Here is a 20,264-nt window from a genome sequence, read left to right as displayed (position 1 = left end):
GAATCACATATAGTCATTTTTAACTTCAAATAATGTTTTTTTTTCTACTTCTCAGGAAGTGCACACTAAAACCATCTGTCCTGCAGTAACCCATGTCAACAGAACCAGCAGCTAATCAAATTTGGCCTGTAGAATTGTGAACCACAAACTGCAGATTATGTAATGAGGACATAGCCAATTTCATGTGTGTTGAATCCCAATAGTTAAAAATGCTGAGGAAGGAGACCCATTTTTCCATTATTTTCAGGTCCGAGATGTACAGCTGCCTTTTTAGTGTCCCTGAATGGTGGAAAACTATTACGTGGCACAGTATCAAGAAAACCTTCAATGGGTGGTATTCAATTTTTTGAAAAGTCAGTTGGGTGTCTGTTTTTTTTTTTCTGTCTAAAAGACCGGAATAACAGACACCCAACCGACTTTTCAAACAATTGAATAACTCCCAATATGTGTTATTAAAATAATGGAATAGAAGACAAGAAATTGCAGAAATGCTGTTATTTCCACTTTCTCTACATCTCAATACAAAAAGGAGCTTCCCTTCTGTTGATGCAACTTTTCACAAAACTAATTGGATGCTTTACAACTGCAAGGTTACGGAATCCAACTACACTAGAAACTTATAAAAAACGAAGAAAGGGGCAAGAATGCATTAGACACTTTATGCCAATTTCTTATACTATCCATTTCAACACAAAACAGGGCAAGTAGGTAGAGAGCAACCTAACCACTTCATTATGACGTTATTACATTTTATTTCTATAGATAGGTAAAAAGAACAATTTAGAATGCTGATAAAGTCACATCTCTTCAGGTTCTTATGGCGTATGTTGTGGGATAATGGTAGTCATGTGGGTTTGTCTACAGAGGACAAGGTTTGTGTGCCGATACATAATGATCATTGTTTTCATAGCTGGGTAGCCCGCATAAAAAATTTTAAAAAAAGTCAAACACCAAGTTTTGTAAGGCCATTCAAATGTAATCACATCTGGTCACACTGATTAAAATCGAAATACAGATTACATTTCTAGGAAGATTATCATAATCTTTATGTAAAACTAGCTTATTACATAATTTTATTAATATCCTAACACTGTATGTATGGGTTCAGTATGAAATGCCGGCAGATGGGATCCCGGCTGTCAAGATCCCGACAGCATGCTGGCAGCGGAGCCAAAGATAGAAAGCCCTTTGTTGGCTCACTGCGCCCGCCAGTGGTGCTATTCTCGCTCTATGGGTGTCGTGTACACCCAGAGAAAGAATAGCCTGTGTCGTCGGTATTCCGGCAGCGGCATTCTATCGCTACTCAGGATTCCGGTGTCTGCATTGTAACCACTGGGATACAGACTAGCGGAATTTTAACCGCTTCCCGTATGTATTATGCCAGTGTTGGTGAGCCCTGACTCCTTAGCATGGTACCTTAGAAAGGGAAGCAGTTAGCTTCCCGATGGACAGGATCCTGGCGGCCAATATACAGACGCCGGGATCCCTAAGGATGCAGCAACTCCAGCTTCACAATACCGCCGGCCGGCATCCCAATCATCCTGACAGTGGGACACGCTGGTGTCCTGCCGCAGGGGGAGGTTAGGTTTAGGCAGGAGAAGGTGGGTTAGATTTAGGATGCAGGGCCAGGAAGGTTAGGGATCGGGGAGGAAGGGTTAGGCACCAAGCGGGGAGGGTTAAGTTTAGGCAGCAGGGAAGGGAGGGTTAGGGTTAGGCAGCAGGGAAGGGAGGGTTAGGCACCCACAACGGAGAGTTAGGGTAGGGGGCAGGGAAGGATTAGGGTAGTTTATAGGGGGCTGTCGGGATTCTGATGGACGGTATGCCACTGTCTACGTACTGACCGCCGGAATCCCATCCATCGGGAAATCATACTGAACCCCTTAGAACAATAATCAAGGTTGTTAAAACAGAATAAACTAAAAGAGTTTCACACAGCCCATATAGTAATATAATTTTGGGGATGCTAGCAAGTAGTCCACACTGACAGATATTTAAATGCTAGGATAATAAACTGGACTAAAGCCATGCTAATAATCTGCATTATAGTAGGATTCCCAAAAGTAAAACCTTTGTAATGTGCAAGGATGAGTGCCGACTAAGGCAGCATCCATAAGAATAAAGCAGCATTCGGCGACTCAATGTAATTAGGGAAAGTTACTAGTACATAATGTCTATACGATTTTAGCGCTGAAAAATCTACCACTACTTTAACACTTGAAGGTCTCTGAAGCCTTGGAGATTCAATGTATGATCTTACTGAGACTTACACAGTAGTGGTTTATTTATCAGCGCTACAACCACAAAGCCAACTGTTGCACTATTTTAGTGTTATGGAGAAAGACTAGTCTGCGATCTATACACTACTAAGACAAACACTGATGCGCAGTTGTACCTATGATGATGCCAAAAGGGGGGTGCATTGTTTAATCCTGCTAAAACTTTAAGGTTGACTTTAATTGTTTGAGTAAGCCAACATTCTTTCCTGGGCATATTTAAGTTATTACACATACAACGTTACTGTTCTGCAGTTTAAAAGCATGGCTCCAGTTTATATTAAAACATTTGGATTTCACGATCAAAGTTGGGGACAGTAAATTATATTACTATTTGAGCAGCGAGACTCCCAATTTTAGATATTGTATTTGTTTTCTTAAAATGTTGTATCTGCATTGAAACTTTGCTTACATTTCTAGATTTATACAGTGCATCCGGAAAGTATTCACAGCGCTTCACTTTTTCCACATTTTATGTTACAGCCTTATTCCAAAATGGAATAAATTAATTTTTTTGCTCAAAATTCTACACACAAAACCCCATAATGACAACGTGAAAAAGGATATTTGAGATTTTTGCAAATTTATTAAAAATTAAAAATTAAGAAATCACATGTACATACTGTAAGTATTCACAGCCTTTGCTCAATACTTTGTTGATGCACCTTTAGCAGCAATTACAGCCTCAAGTCTTTTTGAATATGATGCCACAAGCTTGGCACACCTTTGTTTGGGCAGTTTCACCCATTCCTCTTTGCAGCACCTCTCAAGCTTCATCAGGTTGGATAGGAAGCATCAGTGCACAGCCGTTTTCAGATCTCTCCAGATATGTTCAATCGGATTGAAGTCTGGGCTCTAGCTGGGCCACTCAAGGACATTCACAGAGTTGTCCTGTAGACAATCCATTGATATCTTGGCTGTGTGCGTAGTGTCATTGTCCTGCTGAAAGATGAACCATCGCCCCAGTCTGAGGTCAAGAGCGCTCTGGAGCAGGTTTTCATCCAGGATGTCTATGTACTTTGCTGAATTCATCTTTCCCTCTATCCTGACTAGATCTCCCAGTTCCTGCTGCTGAAAAACATCCCCACAGCATGATGCTGCCACCACCACGCTTCACTGTAGGGATGGTATTGGCCTGGTGATGAGCGGTGCCTGGTTTCCTCCAAACATTACGCCTGGCATTCAAGCCAAAGAGCTTCATCTTTGTCTCATCAGACCCGAGAATTTTGTTTCTCATGGTCTGAGACTCCTTCAGATGCATTTTGGAAAACTCCAGGCAGGCTGCCATGTGCTATTTACTAAGGAGTGGCTTCCGTCTGGCCACTCTACCATACAGGTCTGATTGGTGGATTGCTGCAGAGATGGTTGTCCTTCTGGGATGTTCTCTCTCCACAGAGGAATGCTGTAGTTCGGACAGAGTGACCATCGGGTTCTTGGTCACCTCCCTGACTAGGGCCTTTGTCCCCCGATCGCTCAGTTTAGACAGTTGGCCTGCTCTAGGAAGAGTCCTGGTGGTTTCGAACGTCTTGCATTTACAGATGACGAAGGCCACTGTGTTCAATGGGACCTTCCAAGCAGCAGATATTTTTCTGTACCCTTCCCCAGATTTGTTACTCGAGGCAATACTGTCTCGGAGATCTACAGACAATTCCTTTGACTTCATGCTTGGTCTGTAGGAACATCTCAAGAATGATCAGTGGAAACAGGATGCACCTGGGCTCAATTTTAAGCTTCATGGCAAAGGCTGTGAATACTTATGTACATGTGATTTCTTAGTTTTTTTATTTTTAATAAAATATACATTTGAAAAAACTAAATAAAAACTTTTTTCATGTCATTGTGGGGTATTGTGTAGGTGTAGAATTTGTGAAGCGCTGTGAATACTTTCCGGATACACTGTACATAATATCTATTTTTAGTGTTCAGTGTACACTTGGCATTCCTAAGTGACAGGAAATAAATCCCCTTATTTCCCCAATCACAATTCAGCATTGCTTTTTAATGTTTATAACACTACAACAATGAACTCCGTCCATTTGTTAAATATGTATGCACTACAAACAATCTATATTGATTATATTTAAAATCAGTGTAGTATGTAAAACTGACCTTGAATAGAAGTCATGATGGCCAACTTGTCCATTTCCACTCTATAAACAAGTTAGACTCATTTCCATGAGCGACACTGCAAGGATCTCTTGGAAGGACACTGCAATAAAATTATGAAATATTAGTTTTTGTGAAGACGGTATAGGAAGCACATTGCAGACCGTAATACAATTTAAATGCAACACCTAAAAATATCCAACACTTCTATAAAAGGCTTTTAAGAAACATAAGCAAACAAGCATATGATACAAATGTCAAAACTTATCTCAGCAACCAATTGTAGGTTCTTCTGTCAGTGTGAGAAATATTCCAAACGGATGGTGCAGGCAACCAGTTATTGCATTCACCTTATTGCACACATCGGCAGATTAGGGTGAAAGGTCACCTAAAAAAACTGGATTGTGCCCCACGATCTCCCGTCACTTTAGATGGGAGGTTGGAGGCGCAAAACAATTGAATTTCCCCCCATTGTCTGTATGTGAGTGGCTCTAGAAACAAAAATATAGTAAGTTCTACTTATATGCCATTCCAAGGAAATCCTACGATGCACGCATTTGTCAACAAATAGACCTTGTATTTTGTACAAAAATATACATGCTTTGTTTCCACTGACATGCTGAATACATTGACGTTTAAATATAAATTTACCGTAAGTAATAATATTAATATGGACTAACATAGATCTTGAAATTTCTGAATACTGATGATAAATGCATTGCACCATGGGACATAACATACATAACGGAGGAACATCTGATTCAGGGACGTAAGAAGAAAAAAAAAAGACAAAGAAAAGCAGAAGAAACCTGTGGATTTATTATGTAGTGCAGCAAAGCTGAAGCAGGAAAATGAACTGTACAGATCACTTTACATTGCCTTTTAGGGTATATGAATGGCAAATATATTTAAAGCATCAAGGCATTACATAGTGATATAAACAGAAAAGATTTGGAGACATTAAATGCTCAGCATATACGTATCACTGCAGTTGTTAGTTTCCTTTATTAAATACTAAATGGGTGACTGAAAGAACACTTCCCAGTCTGCGTGTAGCCACCAACACAAATGTAATATTTCATTCTGCTTGTACACAGTTAAAAATAACTAAAATGACATAAGTTTTACAATTGATTGGTCTCCATATAATTATTGCTCTTCAGCAGTGAATCCCCTGGAGGGAGGAAATGCAGCTGCCACAGATGCACTAAGGAGCTGGCGTAATAGGCATGTAGTGACTTTCTGCAAGGTGCACATAATGCAGGGAATTGTCTTCATAGAGACAAGTCAACAATGCAATATTAGAAAATACCAACCGGAGAAGGCATGATCCTTCGGTATATAGAAATACACATACATACATACATACATACATACATACATACATACATGAGGGGTGACAAAAGATTAAACAGATACCAAACTTAACACATTTCCTACACTGGCATTTTCTAATGATGAAATGGTTTGTTGCATCATACTAGTAGATAGAAACCGCTCAGCCCATTTCATTTTTCAGTTGCAGTCAGGTTCACATTCTGAAAGGTTGCAGTAACCATGCAACCAAGAACTCTGGTAAGGTTACTGGATTATGAGCATTTGCAGGAGTTCATTCAAACATATTAGGTTACAGGATTAGAAGAGGCATTTCTAATCTAGTACCACAAATTACAATATTACAATGGTGCCAATTACATTAGTTTAAGGCAAGCATAAATTAAAGAAATGGGGGGAGCTTACACGCACACATTATAAATAAATATATAAATATATATATATATATATATATATATATACATACACATATATACATACACACACACATACATATACACATACACAAACACACATTAGATCTTCTCACATTTATGTCTATCTCAGAGGATTTTGCATAACTCTGTATTAACAACTGGAAAACAGCAGAGGTTAACTAATACTTCTCAATTTCAGGTCAGACAATGACTTTTCACTGTTTAGAAAGCTCTTTCCTTGACAATGCATTGCTGCTGAAAACAGGACCCAATTTAAATGGGCCATATAATTGACCTTTGCTTTGTTTTCTTACAGGGTCAAGTAATATGAGGCAAAGAATTCATGGTAAACATTATTTTTTTTTAAAGTGTTCGAGAAACAAATCCGTACAAGAGTGCAGTTTAACTATTTTGTTGACCAGGGCTGGCCAAACCGGTCCTCGAGATCTACCAACAGTTCATGTTTTCCAGGCCTCCTGGAGATCTGTAGAATTGTCAGTTAGGAATGAATGCAGCACATCTTAATTAGTAATGACTACACCTGTGCACCAGCTAGGTGGTCTGGAAAATGTGTACAGTTGGTAGATCTCGAGGACTGGTTTGGCCAGCCCTGTTGTAGACAAAAAAAAAATATTTGCGTTTTCAGTCTGATAAAAATGTGTTCAGCAGGTCATGCTCTCTTCAACAGGAGCAATATGGTAAGCCAAGCTAAACCTATGGCCTTCAAACTTCAGGAACCAAGGTGAAAGGCTTCCAAATGGATTGAAGGCCATCTGCTCATGCTAATTGTATTGTGAGGATCCGAGTCATGTTCCCTGACATTTAAGACTAAATAGATTAGGTCATTTATATACAGTTAGACAACTAAATGGTAAAAGCAGAGAAGAGTATTGGCTACAAATTGATTAAAACATATCTGTACTTCAGCGTTGATAAAAAATGTAACTTGACAGTAGAAAAATATATTATACAGAGTGTGTATATAGTGAGATCTGTCTATAGTAGTCATTTTGATTTTTTTTTTATTTAACTTCTTAGAAATTGCTACATGTACGGTACATGGTGCGATTTGAAATGTGACAAATTATTTAAGGTATAGCACTAAACCTTGGAAAGTGATAAAGTGGACAGAAAGAAACTACCAACCAATAAGCTCCTGTCATCTTTCAAACACTGCCTGTAACATGGCAGTTAGGAGCCGATTGGTCGGTACACTCTCTCCATAGCGTAAAACATCTGCCCCATTGTCTGGCAAGAGAGCACATCAGCTACTGGCTACAACATACAACAGTAAATACGGTTTAAAAAAAAATGCATAAACAATATATGCACACAAAAAAAATCTAACATTAAACTTACTTGAACTTTGTAATAAACAAGGAGAGACTATCACTGTGGTGGTTCCTCCATAAAGTAACACACACTAGCAAATTAACAAATACAGGTTAGAAATCATGAACCATCTGCACAGATGACTGATCACCGCAAAATAAACTGCAAATGCAACGTTAAAGAATAGCTGAATAAAATTACACAGGTTGAATGTATTTTTAATACAGAAACAGAATACCTTAAAAACAATTAAAGGAATGAATTCAATTTGCCGCAGTAATTTAGAGCAGGCTAATTGACCACCCCCCAGGTACCCAATTTGCCCTGAATGCAGTCTGCTGGCAGGTCTCATCAGGGATTTTTTTGGGAGGGCCTCAGCAGGCTCTGAAAAAAGTCCCAGGTAGTTAGCCAATTCAGCAGCAGCGGCAGTGAAAACACATAGATCTCACTGATTCTAGGTGTTTTCACCCAAAAACAGAGAATTTAATGGGTGCAAAAAACGGTCTCTAATTGAATAGGCCAAAGCTAAAAAATGCGGAAATGCTCAAGACTACCCCTTAAGTTTGAAATGTTCAGCAAAAATTACAAATATCTATAATAAAAAATGGAGCAATATTATGCAGATTTCTAGGAAGTGGTGAATAAGCCAACATTCTGATCAATAATTAATAAACAAAGTAAACTTGATAGGAACCTTATCATTAAAGTTTGTCCACATTACATCATAAAGAATCTAAAAGGGGGGTACACACGGAGAGATCCATGCTTAAAATCTAAGCACGGATCTCTCCGTGTGCAATGCACGGCCCCACGCATCGTTATCGCCGGTACTAGATTGAGCCTGCATGCAGGCTCAGTCTAGCACAGGCCTGGCCAACCTGTGGCTCTCCAGATGTTGTGAAACTACACATCCCAGCATGCCCTGCCACAGTTTTAGCATTCTCCAATAGCAAAACTGTGGAAAAGCATGATGGGACTTGGTAGTTTTACAACAGCTGGAGAGCCACAGGTTGGCCAGGCCTGGTCTAGCAGATCACTCATTTCAGCGCTGTGTGAAATGAGTGCCCTGCTCGCTCAGCACACATCGCGCTGAGCTGAGCGGGGAGAGAGATGTGTGCTGAGCAGTCTGTGATAGATCGCTCAGCACACATCTCTTTAGTGTATACCCCCATTAAAGAAAAATCTCCAACAATCAAGTACTTTAACCTCCTTCTATTTATGCATCCTATGCCTCAGGTCAGATGTAACAGCCTGTAAGCTGCATAAGTGCAGAGATCTCTGTAATATAGCAGAAACATTTAAAGCAAGTTAGTTTTTCAGGTTCCATTGGGGGATTTTTTTTTTAAAAATAGACAGACAGTTGCTACTTTACATCTCTCAGATGAAATTGTGCAAATCTCGGCACTTGCTGCATTTACACATTGTAAGTTCCATTTATCGGGGCCCAATGCATCCCTTTTGGTGTTCAATGTCCATTTTCCATGTATTTATCTATTCCATTAGTTTTCCCATTTATTAATTCTGCATTATTCTAAACCAGCGATTTTCGCTGTTCTAAATCTATACAATTTACTGTATGACAGGTCTGACGATTTACACACATGTATACACTATTAAGATTCTTGTGAAAAAAGGTAATCCTAAACAGAAGACCAATGCAATGCTAATGTTGTATAGAAATGAATATGCATGCAGAACTTCCAGGATTTTTCTCCTCATCTCTGCTAATTCCACCTTTCTTTATTTTGGCAGAAGAATCTCCCATGTGTTCTATGGGTTAAGAAGTTATTAACGTGAAATAATCCATGCACAACCACTGTGCTTTGTAAATATTGAAGTGGTTTCCTTTTCTATTGCTATATACCGGAATGCATGTATGGCTATACAGCGTTTGTCATCGCACTGACTCCTGGATTAATATGAGACTCCCCAAAAAAATAAGATTTTACTCACCGGTAAATCTATTTCTCGTAGTCCGTAGTGGATGCTGGGAACTCCGAAAGGACCATGGGGAATAGCGGCTCCGCAGGAGACTGGGCACAACTAAAGAAAGCTTTTAGGTCACCTGGTGTGCACTGGCTCCTCCCACTATGACCCTCCTCCAAGCCTCAGTTAGGACACTGTGCCCGGACGAGCTGACATAATAAGGAAGGATTTTGAATCCCGGGTAAGACTCCTACCAGCCACACCAATCACACCGTATAACTCGTGATACTATACCCAGTTTAACAGTATGAAAACAACTGAGCCTCTCAACAGATGGCTCAACAATAACCCTTTAGTTAACAATAACTATGTACAAGTATTGCAGACAATCCGCACTTGGGATGGGCGCCCAGCATCCACTACGGACTACGAGAAATAGATTTACCGGTGAGTAAAATCTTATTTTCTCTGACGTCCTAGTGGATGCTGGGAACTCCGAAAGGACCATGGGGATTATACCAAAGCTCCCAAACGGGCGGGAGAGTGCGGATGACTCTGCAGCACCGAATGAGAGAACTCCAGGTCCTCCTCAGCCAGGGTATCAAATTTGTAGAATTTTGCAAACGTGTTTGCCCCTGACCAAGTAGCAGCTCGGCAAAGTTGTAAAGCCGAGACCCCTCGGGCAGCCGCCCAAGATGAGCCCACCTTCCTTGTGGAATGGGCTTTTACTGATTTAGGATGCGGCAGTCCAGCTGCAGAATGCGCCAGCTGAATTGTGTTACAAATCCAGCGAGCAATAGTCTGCTTAGAAGCAGGAGCACCCAGTTTGTTGGGTGCATACAGGATAAATAGCGAGTCAGTTTTCCTGACTCTAGTCGTCCTGGAAACATAAATTTTCAAGGCCCTGACTACGTCCAGTAACTTGGAATCCTCCAAGTCCCTAGTAGCCGCAGGCACCACAATAGGTTGGTTCAAGTGAAAAGCTGATACCACCTTAGGGAGAAACTGAGGACGAGTCCTCAATTCCGCCCTATCCATATGGAAAATCAGATAAAGGCTTTTACATGACAAAGCTGCCAATTCTGACACACGCCTGGCTGAAGCCAAGGCCAATAACATGACCACTTTCCACGTGAGATATTTTAGATCCACGGTTTTAAGTGGCTCAAACCAATGTGATTTTAAGAAACTCAACACCACGTTGAGATCCCAAGGTGCCACTGGAGGCACAAACGGGGGCTGAATATGCAGCACTCCTTTCACAAACGTCTGAACTTCAGGTAGTGAAGCTAGTTCTTTCTGGAAGATAATCGACAGAGCCAAGATCTGTACCTTAATGGAGCCTAATTTCAGGCCCATAGTCACTCCTGCTTGTAGGAAATGCAGAAATCGACCTAGTTGAAATTCCTCTGTTGGGGCCTTTTTGGCCTCACACCAAGCAACATATTTCCGCCATATGCGGTGATAATGCTTTGCAGTTACATCTTTCCTGGCTTTAATCAGCGTAGGAATGACTTCCTCCGGAATGCCCTTTTCCTTCAGGATCCGGCGTTCAACCGCCATGCCGTCAAAACGCAGCCGCGGTAAGTCTTGGAACAGACAGGGCCCCTGCTGCAGCAGGTCCTGTCTGAGCGGCAGAGGCCATAGGTCCTCTGAGATCATCTCTTGAAGTTCCGGGTACCACGCTCGTCTTGGCCAATCCGGAACCACGAGTATTGTTCTTACTCCTCGTTTTCTTATTATTCTCAGTACCCTTGGTATGAGAGGCAGAGGAGGGAACACATAATTATATACTTTCTTTTTAGAAGCTCAGGAGAGCCCCTAGTGTGCATCCAACCTCGGCCGGGCACAAAATCTAACTGAGGCTTGGAGGAGGGTCATAGTGGGAGGAGCCAGTGCACACCAGGTGACCTAAAAGCTTTCTTTAGTTGTGCCCAGTCTCCTGCAGAGCCGCTATTCCCCATGGTCCTTTCGGAGTTCCCAGCATCCACTAGGACGTCAGAGAAAAATATTTCCAGACTCCAGTTAGAAATATTATAATATTGGAGAATAATTATCGGTTTGTCACAAGGTATTGTGACTCACACTAATAAAAAGAAAACCACTGGACTAGAAGATATATCAACTCTATTATAAATCCCTGAGAACACATTTAAGGAAATAATTAACTAAGATGTACATGTTGTCCCATCTGATAAAAAAAAAAAGTATAAGGCATAAACCCTTGTTTAGTAAAATCATCAAAAACGTTACAGAACCAACCCTCACCCATGAGGTTTTGTTATCTGTAAACAGATTAGACTGTATATTGCAGAAAATGTTAATATTGAACATAAAGTCATTGCTCCAAGGCTTCAATGTTGTTCAGCACAACAATATGGCAAGAACAGGATTGCAGCCCACTAATGGATCCACTGGTAACCTAAAAAAGCAGTTAAAGCATGTGCAAAGTAGTGATGTTGCACTCTGCAGTCCCTAGATGTTAAATGCCTACAGACGGGAACAGACATTAACCACCAAATCTGTACGAATTGGTTATCTTTAACAACATACAAACCAAAACATCTTTAAAAACAGTGTAAAATGCCCAAATGTGACCTAACCAATTGCTATAAAATTATTTTTCTATTAGAAATTACATTGGTGTTTTATTAATTACTCTGATAGTTATCGCTCTATCGATGGTCTATGGCCAACGACAGGTGGCCTACCAAGGGCGCAGCTACCATAGGTGCAGGCAGTGCAGCTGCTATGGGACCCAGAGCTGAGAGGGGCCACCTTGCCCATCAAAGTTACATGTGTTATATACATTTTTCGCCATTGGGTGGTACATATGGGTCCTTTCAAATTTTTTCATGGGGCCTGCAATATATCTAGGTATGCCCCTGGACCTGCTCATTGTAGTGTGGTATAAAATGAACTGGAGGGCATTTTAATGTTATATAATATGAACCGGGGCACTGTAATGAGGCAGAATATGAACGGGGAGCACTATATATCATAATGTGAATTGTGGGTACTGTGCGGCATAATGTGTACTGGCAGCTCTGAAATGTGACATAGTGGATCGTAGCACTGCTTAAGTTCACCCTAAGGAACTGGGGCAGTACTACGGGACATAACATTAAATACGGTTTAGAAAATGAACTAGGGCACGATTATAGGGCAAAACATTAACAACTGTTGCAGAGAAGTGTCTCTCTAGAAGCATTGGGGCAAGAGCCCCATCAAAGTGTTGCTATGGGGCTCACAAAGTTCTGGCTACGTCCCTGTGGCCTACTTATTGACAGGGTGGTACCGATGCTACACCAACGATGGGGGTCCAGATGCTCAGGGAGGGAGGCACCAGTCTGATGGCTGCAGTCTACGTATGTAAAGCACTCTGTTATCAATGGTTAATCCATCTATGGTTTTCTACCATTGGTTTAAAACCACTGATTATTGATGGCACAACCATCGATGGCCATCGCTACTCGAACATTTAAACGGTTTCTAGAAAACCGTTTTTTCCTGTGTTCAATTCTTCAATAAGTAAAACAGCATTGTTTCCTGTGGGTTGTTCAAACAGCACCATCATGTTTACCACACCTACTGTAAATGTAAAACACAGAGAATGCTTAATATTTACCTTTATATGGTCAGACAAGCAGTCACAAATCTAGACATTTCTTAGCTGCAAACAACAGAGCAGGGGGCAAATTCAAGCCCAGCATATCCCACCCACAGGTGCTGCAACCAGACAAACAACCCTACAATACAGCAAACATTACACAGGTGGATTCTACAGCAATGGATTACGTGAAATGGTTCAGGGTAGTGCAGTGCTGGTGTAATGGAAAACCGGGACATTTTCCTGCACACACAAGCATTTCTAACCTTAAAGCAATCCTTTGAAAAGCCTTCGGCGTTTACATAAACTACTTTACAGTACAGATTTACATGTACAAATATGTAAGAGATTGCCTAATGTGCATGGATATGTATGTCTTCACAAGTATGAAACCAAAGTGTAAAATGCAGCATTTACAACAACCATTTAAACTGAAACATTGCTTATTTTAATGCCCCTTTTGACATGATCAGTTATCTGCATTTTCCAGTTTAAAACATTGGCAGATGATGATTAGGAAAAAAGCATTGATAGAGCACCCAATTAGTCAACGATATTTCCTTTTTATTATAATCAGATGAGATTTACATTCATATTTACATTAATATTAAGAATAAGAGAAGTACTAAGATCTTTCCAAGAATTAACATGTAACATTAACATTGTTTCTAACTACAATTCTATCCTTTTAAAAATGGAAAAATGTATTTGCCAGGAAAACAACTCTGCTAACAATACACCACTAAGAACAGTTTAAATAAAGTTGCAGACATGCAGTTAAGGCTCCTAAAATAGTTGTTGCCAAGTATCTACTGGAATCATTTTCCGTAAGCACCAGAAGGGCCTGTCGCAGCAACAGAATCGTAATACATTATCGCACAGAACTGAGGAATGTCAACAAGACAGACCGAGCTGGCATTTTCAGAAGGGGGGGGGGGGGGGGACACACGCCACACATGCTTTTTAAACAACCCTGATCACCAAAGGGCAGCTAAAACAAAGAAACTTAATGCTTGTAGCAGAATTTAAAAGATGAAGATGGGTCACTAAAACCAACTTTTAATACGCTGCAGTTTTCATCCAATATGTAAAGTGCAGGTGCGTGTAAGTACTGGAACACAATCTGTATTGCAAAAACTTCTACTTAAAACTGAAGGCCCATTGCGAAATGAGTTGACTTTAAACAGTAAATACATTTAAAAAGGAATGTCTGTGGCAAAATAACTACTCTGAAGTATTGTACTTGATTAGCACTTGTCATGTGAAGTGTGTAACTGCAAGAAAATGGGCAAGCAGCTTAGTCTGCTGATTGCAATACTTTACAGACAGGAAATTCATTTTAAATATTGAGATGGCCATATGTTACAGTAACTAAATATCTAGCTGCAGTGCAAATGTGAGCTTTTCAGGGTCGTGTCATCATTGGGTTTCTGCATTGTCTTCCTAGCTGCAGAACAGAAAATTATTATGCACACAAATGAAGGTGTTTGGTGTAGCCTCACTGTGCAGACGTTTTATAGGTTTCAGTGCCTTAGTAAATTCATACCACAAGTCTGCTGTCCACAGTAACTCAGCATGGATATAGCAACCCATTTCAGTACCATTGTTCATACTTCACGGGCAACTAATGATAACCCAAGTAGTAATTATTTAAATTTATAGAAAGCAATGATTAAAGAGGACATAATCATAGAATTGTTTTGGTTAATTTGATCATTTTATTTGTATCTACAAATAAAACTACTTTAAAACAAGATGTCAGACGACTGTTTTGCTGGTCAGCCACTAGAGGGCGCATTCTGATGCTTACTCTAACCACAGAACCACAGTCATCTGCATCCTCAGAGAAAGACTGCTGCAAATACAAAGTATAAAAGAGATGCACCACATACATATGTGGGACCAAGTAAAATTATTTATTATTTATTTATTACCAGTTATTTATATAGCGCACACATATTCTGCAGCGCTTTACAGAGAATATTTGGCCATTCATATCAGTCCCTGCCCCAGTGGAGCTTACAATCTATATTCCCTACCACATGTACACGCACACATTCACGCTAGGGTTAATTTTGTTGAGAGCCAATTAACCTACCAGTATATTTTTGGATTGTGGGAGGAAACCGGAGTACCCGGAGGAAACCCACGCAAGTACGGGAGAATATACAAACTCCACACAGTTAGGGCCATGGTGGAAATCGAACCCATGACCTCAGTGCTGTGAGACAGTAATGCTAACCATTACACCATCCATACTGCCCCATTATGATCAATGTGTTAGGCAAAACCACTGATGGTAGCTGCCAACATAAGTGTACAAACAGAAGCACAACCCTGATAACCTCCACACAACTGACCGTAAGGATGACAGAAGCACAGTTTACTGTAATAAGATTTTTTTATTAATTTATTAAAAGAAACGTTTGGAAAAGGGGTGCCGTAATAAAAAAAAAAAATGCTGATGCCCTAGGACGCAATGGCCCAAGGAACTATGGGAACCACTGTATTAGCCCATATGCTCTTATAGAAGAAATGTAATATTGAACATATTTGTAGTGGAAGGATTTATGCATTATAGTTATAAATCCTCCCTGCAGTACATAGAAGCATGATGACCATTTGTGCACAGTCCGACTCTCTGATGAAGGAGAAGGAACACACATCAAAGTTCTGTATATAGCTGAATGATAATATCAGCTGTAACTTGTTATGTCTGGGTCATTTAGTCAGCTAGATATCCTGGCCTGTGAGCCAGTTTATTATTATTTATCATTTTATTACTGCTATTCTATATAGCAAACTAGGAATCACTACCTGCATGATTATGACATCAAGCATTTGAGCAGGGGTTTACAGTGCATTAAAACATTGCCATTTGAGCACTAAGAACACGACAAATGCAGTCCTTTAGCACAAAATGTGTACTAAAATTTTTTTTAATATCTAGCCCTAATTGTAAGATGCAACAGCATATGCTGGAACATAAATACAGTAGAGTAATAGGTCAGTACGGATGGTGTAATGGTTAGCATTACTACCTCACAGCACTGAGGTCATTGGCTCGATTCCCAACATGGCCCTAACTGTGTGAAGTCTGTATATTCTCCCTCCGTGTACTCCGGTTTCCTCCCACAATATAAAAATATACTGGTAGGTTAATTGGCAAAAATTAACCCTAGCGTGAATGTGTCGGTGTGTACATGTGATAGGGAATATAGATTGTAAGCTCCACTGGGCCAGGGACTGATGTGAATGGCCAAATATTCTCTGTAAAGCGCTGCGGAATATGTGTGCGCTATATAAATTACTGGTAATAATAATGTTAATAAAATTAACTGTTCATTTATGGTATAGACTAGTTACACAAAAGATAGCTTTCAAAAAAGACATTTCACAACTCTATTGGTAACTGTATTACTAGTGGTCTACTCCTTATGGATACAGGATTTCTGAATACCGTATATACTCGAGTATAAGGCGACTTTTTCAGCACTTTTTTTAATGCTGAAAAAGCCCCCTCGGCTTATACTCGAGTCAGTGCCTGGAAAGGAGGGACACGGAGGGCACAGCGCGCACCTCTCCTGTGTTCCTCCTGCGTCTCCGGTGGGTCTATTAAATGAAGAACCCGTTCGTGAGCTCAGATTGGCTTACGAACTGGCACTTCATTTAACAGACCTGCCGCCGGAGAGACACAGGAGAGGCGCGCGCTGTGCCCTCCTTGTCCCTCCTTCACAAAACAGCAGGGAGGGTAAGTTGTACCTGGCACTGGGGGAGCATATTTGGCACTTGGGGGGGGGGCATATGCGGCACTGTGGGGGCACATCTGGCAGTATAAAGGCTGTGTACGGCTTGAGCTGCATTTCCCACCCTAGGCTTATACTCGAGTCAATAAGTTTTCCCAGGTTTTTGAGGTAAAATTAGGTGCCTCGGCTTATATTCGGGTCGACTTATACTCGAGTATATACAGTAACTACAATTTCAGTTATACAAATGTTGCCCAGTAATATAAGCATTTACCCAGGAATCAAAGAGATTAAAGATAAAGCAGGTGTTTGTCATAAGAGACTGAAAAAGTAGCATCACAAAAGGTATTTGTTTTGTGGGCACCCAAAATTAATGGGTACCCACAAGAGCAATTCAATTGTTGACCCCTACCCCCCTTATGTGCGCTTGCATGCCCATTAGTACCAGGTTTAGCCACACAAAGAAGATAAACATGCCAAAAGTACTGGTTCAGGGAACTCAAAAATAAGATTTTACTTACCGGTAAATCTATTTCTCGTAGTCCGTAGAGGATGCTGGGACTCCGTAAGGACCATGGGGAATAGACGGGCTCCGCAGGAGATAGGGCACTTTAAGAAAGCTTTGGACTCTGGGTGTGCACTGGCTCCTCCCTCTATGCCCCTCCTCCAGACCTCAGTTAGGGAAACTGTGCCCAGAGGAGATGGACAGTACGAGGAAGGATTTTTGTAAATCTAAGGGCGAGATCCATACCAGCCACACCAATCACACTGTGTAACTTATGATAAACTACCCAGTTAACAGTATGAACAACAACATAGCCACGGTTCAACCGATAAACTATAACATAACCCTTATGTAAGCAATAACTATATACAAGTCTTGCAGAAGAAGTCCGCACTTGGGACGGGCGCCCAGCATCCTCTACGGACTACGAGAAATAGATTTTCCGGTAAGTAAAATCTTATTTTCTCTAACGTCCTTGAGGATGCTGGGACTCCGTAAGGACCATGGGGATTATACCAAAGCTCCCAAACGGGCGGGAGAGTGCGGATGACTCTGCAGCACCGATTGAGCAAACAGGAGGTCCTCTTCAGCCAGGGTATCAAACTTATAGAACTTTGCAAAGGTGTTAGACCCCGACCAAGTAGCTGCTCGGCACAACTGTAATGCCGAGAAGAGCCCACTTTCCTAGTGGAATGGGCCTTAACCGATTTCGGTAATGGCAATCCTGCCGTAGAATGCGCCTGCTGAATCGTGTTACAGATCCAGCGAGCAATAGTCTGCTTTGAAGCAGGAGCGCCAACCTTGTTGACCGCATACAGAACAAACAGAGCTTCAGTCTTCCTGATTCTAGCCGTTCTGGTCACATAAATCTTCAAAGCCCTGACCACATCCAGGGACTCGGAATCCTCCAAGTCCCGTGTAGCCACAGGCACGACAATAGGTTGGTTCATATGAAAAGATGAGACCACCTTTGGCAGAAATTGAGGACGAGTCCTCAACTCTGCCCTATCCACATGAAAAACCAAGTATGGGCTTTTATGTGATAAAGCCGCCAATTCTGAAACGCGTCTAGCCGAAGCTAATGCCAACAACATGACCACTTTCCACGTGAGGTATTTCAACTCCACAGTTTTAAGTGGTTCAAACCAAGGTGACTTGAGGAAACGTAACACCACGTTAAGATCCCAAGGCGCCACCGGAGGCACAAAGGGAGGCTGAATATGCAGCACCCCCTTCACAAAAGTCTGTACTTCAGGTAGAGAGGCTAATTCTCTTTGAAAGAAAATGGATAAGGCCGAAATTTGGACCTTTATGGACCCTAATTTTAGGCCCAAAGTCACTCCTGTTTGAAGGAAGTGAAGCAGACGGCCCAAATGGAACTCCTCCGTAGGAGCAGCTCTGGCCTCACACCAAGAAACATATTTCCGCCATATACGGTGATAATGTTTTAACGTCATGTCCTTCCTAGCCTTGATAAGGGTAGGAATGACTTCCTCCGGAATTCCTTTTTCCACTAGGATCCGGCGTTCAACCGCCATGCCGTCAAACGCAGCTGCGGTAAGTCTTGGAACAGACAGGGCCCCTGCCGCAGCAGGTCCTGCCTTAGAGGAAGAGGCCACGGATCTTCTGTGAGCAACTCTTGCAGCTCCGGATACCAAGTCCTCCGTGGCCAATCTGGAAAAATGAGGATTGTTCTGACCCTGCTCATTCTTATTATTCTCAAAACTTTGGGTATGAGAGGAAGAGGAGGAAACACATAGACCGATCTGAACACCCAAGGTGTCACCAGAGCGTCTACCGCTACCGCCTGAGGGTCCCTTGACCTGGCGCAATACCGCTTTAGCTTTTTGTTGAGACGGGATGCCATCATGTCGATTTGAGGCAGTCCCCATCGATCCGTGATCTGTGCGAAGACTTCTTGATGAAGTCCCCACTCTCCCGGATGCAGGTCGTGCCTGCTGAGGAAGTCCGCCTCCCAGTTGTCCACCCCCGGGATGAACACTGCTGATAGTGCGCTTACATGGCCTTCCGCCCAGCGTAGAATCCTGGTCGCTTCTGCCATGGCCACTCAGCTCCTTGTTCCGCCTTGCCGGTTTATATGAGCCACTGCCGTGACATTGTCCGACTGAATCAGAACTGGTTTTCTCCGAAGCAATTCCTCCGCTTGACACAGGGTGTTGTATATGGCTCTCAACTCCAGGACGTTGATGTGGAGACAAGTCTCTAGGTTTGACCAGAGACCTTGGAAATTTCTTCCCAGTGTTACTGCTCCCCAGCCTCGGAGGCTTGCGTCCGTGGTCACCAGGACCCAGTCCTGAATGCCGAACCTGCGACCCCCTAGCAGGTGAGCACTGTTCAGCCACCACAGGAGAGATACCCTGGTCCTGGGAGACAGGGTGATCCTTTGATGCATTCGTAAATGGGACCCGGACCACTTGTCCAAGAGGTCCCATTGAAAGGTCCTCGCATGGAACCTGCCGAAAGGGATGGCCTCGTATGAAGCCACCATCTTCCCCAGGACCTGCGTGCAATGATGCACTGAAACCTTTTTTGGTTTTAAGAGGTTCCTGACCATGGCTATGAGCTCCTGAACCTTTTCGATCGGAAGAAAAACCTTTTTCTGGTCTGTGTCTAGAATCAGGCCCAAAACGGTCAGATGCGTTGTAGGGACTTGCTGGAACTTCGGTATATTGAGAATCCAACCGTGTATCTGCAACGTCTTCATGGACAGAGACACACTGTCCAGCAACTTCTCCCGAGATCTCGCCTTTATGAGGAGATCGTCCAAGTATGGGATAATTGTGACCCCCTGCCTGCGCAGGAGCACCATCATTTCCGCCATTACCTTGGTGAAAATCCTCAGGGCCGTGGAAAGCCAAAACGGCAACGTCTGAAATTGGTAGTGACAGTCCTGCACTGCAAATCTCAGGAACGCCTGATGAGGGGGGAATATCGGAACATGAAGGTATGCATCCTTTATGTCCAGGGACACCATCCAATCCCCCCCTCCAGGCT

At 42.0% G+C, this 20,264-nt stretch overlaps 1 protein-coding gene across 2 annotated transcripts in view; it reads right to left on the bottom strand.

Moving 5' to 3' along the window:
- ZNF516 (zinc finger protein 516) overlaps positions 1-20,264 on the bottom strand; it is a 189,373-nt gene that overhangs the window by 113,391 nt on the left and 55,718 nt on the right. For both annotated transcript variants that reach the window (XM_063923343.1, XM_063923342.1), the window contains exon 2: positions 4,383-4,482. The gene's annotated coding sequence lies outside the window, so the exon portion shown is untranslated. The remainder of the gene's footprint in view (positions 1-4,382; positions 4,483-20,264) is intronic.

Source organism: Pseudophryne corroboree, chromosome 5 (assembly GCF_028390025.1).
Source record: "Pseudophryne corroboree isolate aPseCor3 chromosome 5, aPseCor3.hap2, whole genome shotgun sequence".
Lineage (NCBI taxonomy): Eukaryota > Metazoa > Chordata > Amphibia > Anura > Myobatrachidae > Pseudophryne > Pseudophryne corroboree.
Note: the sequence above shows the minus strand (reverse complement) of the source record. Positions and strands in the feature narration are given on the sequence as shown.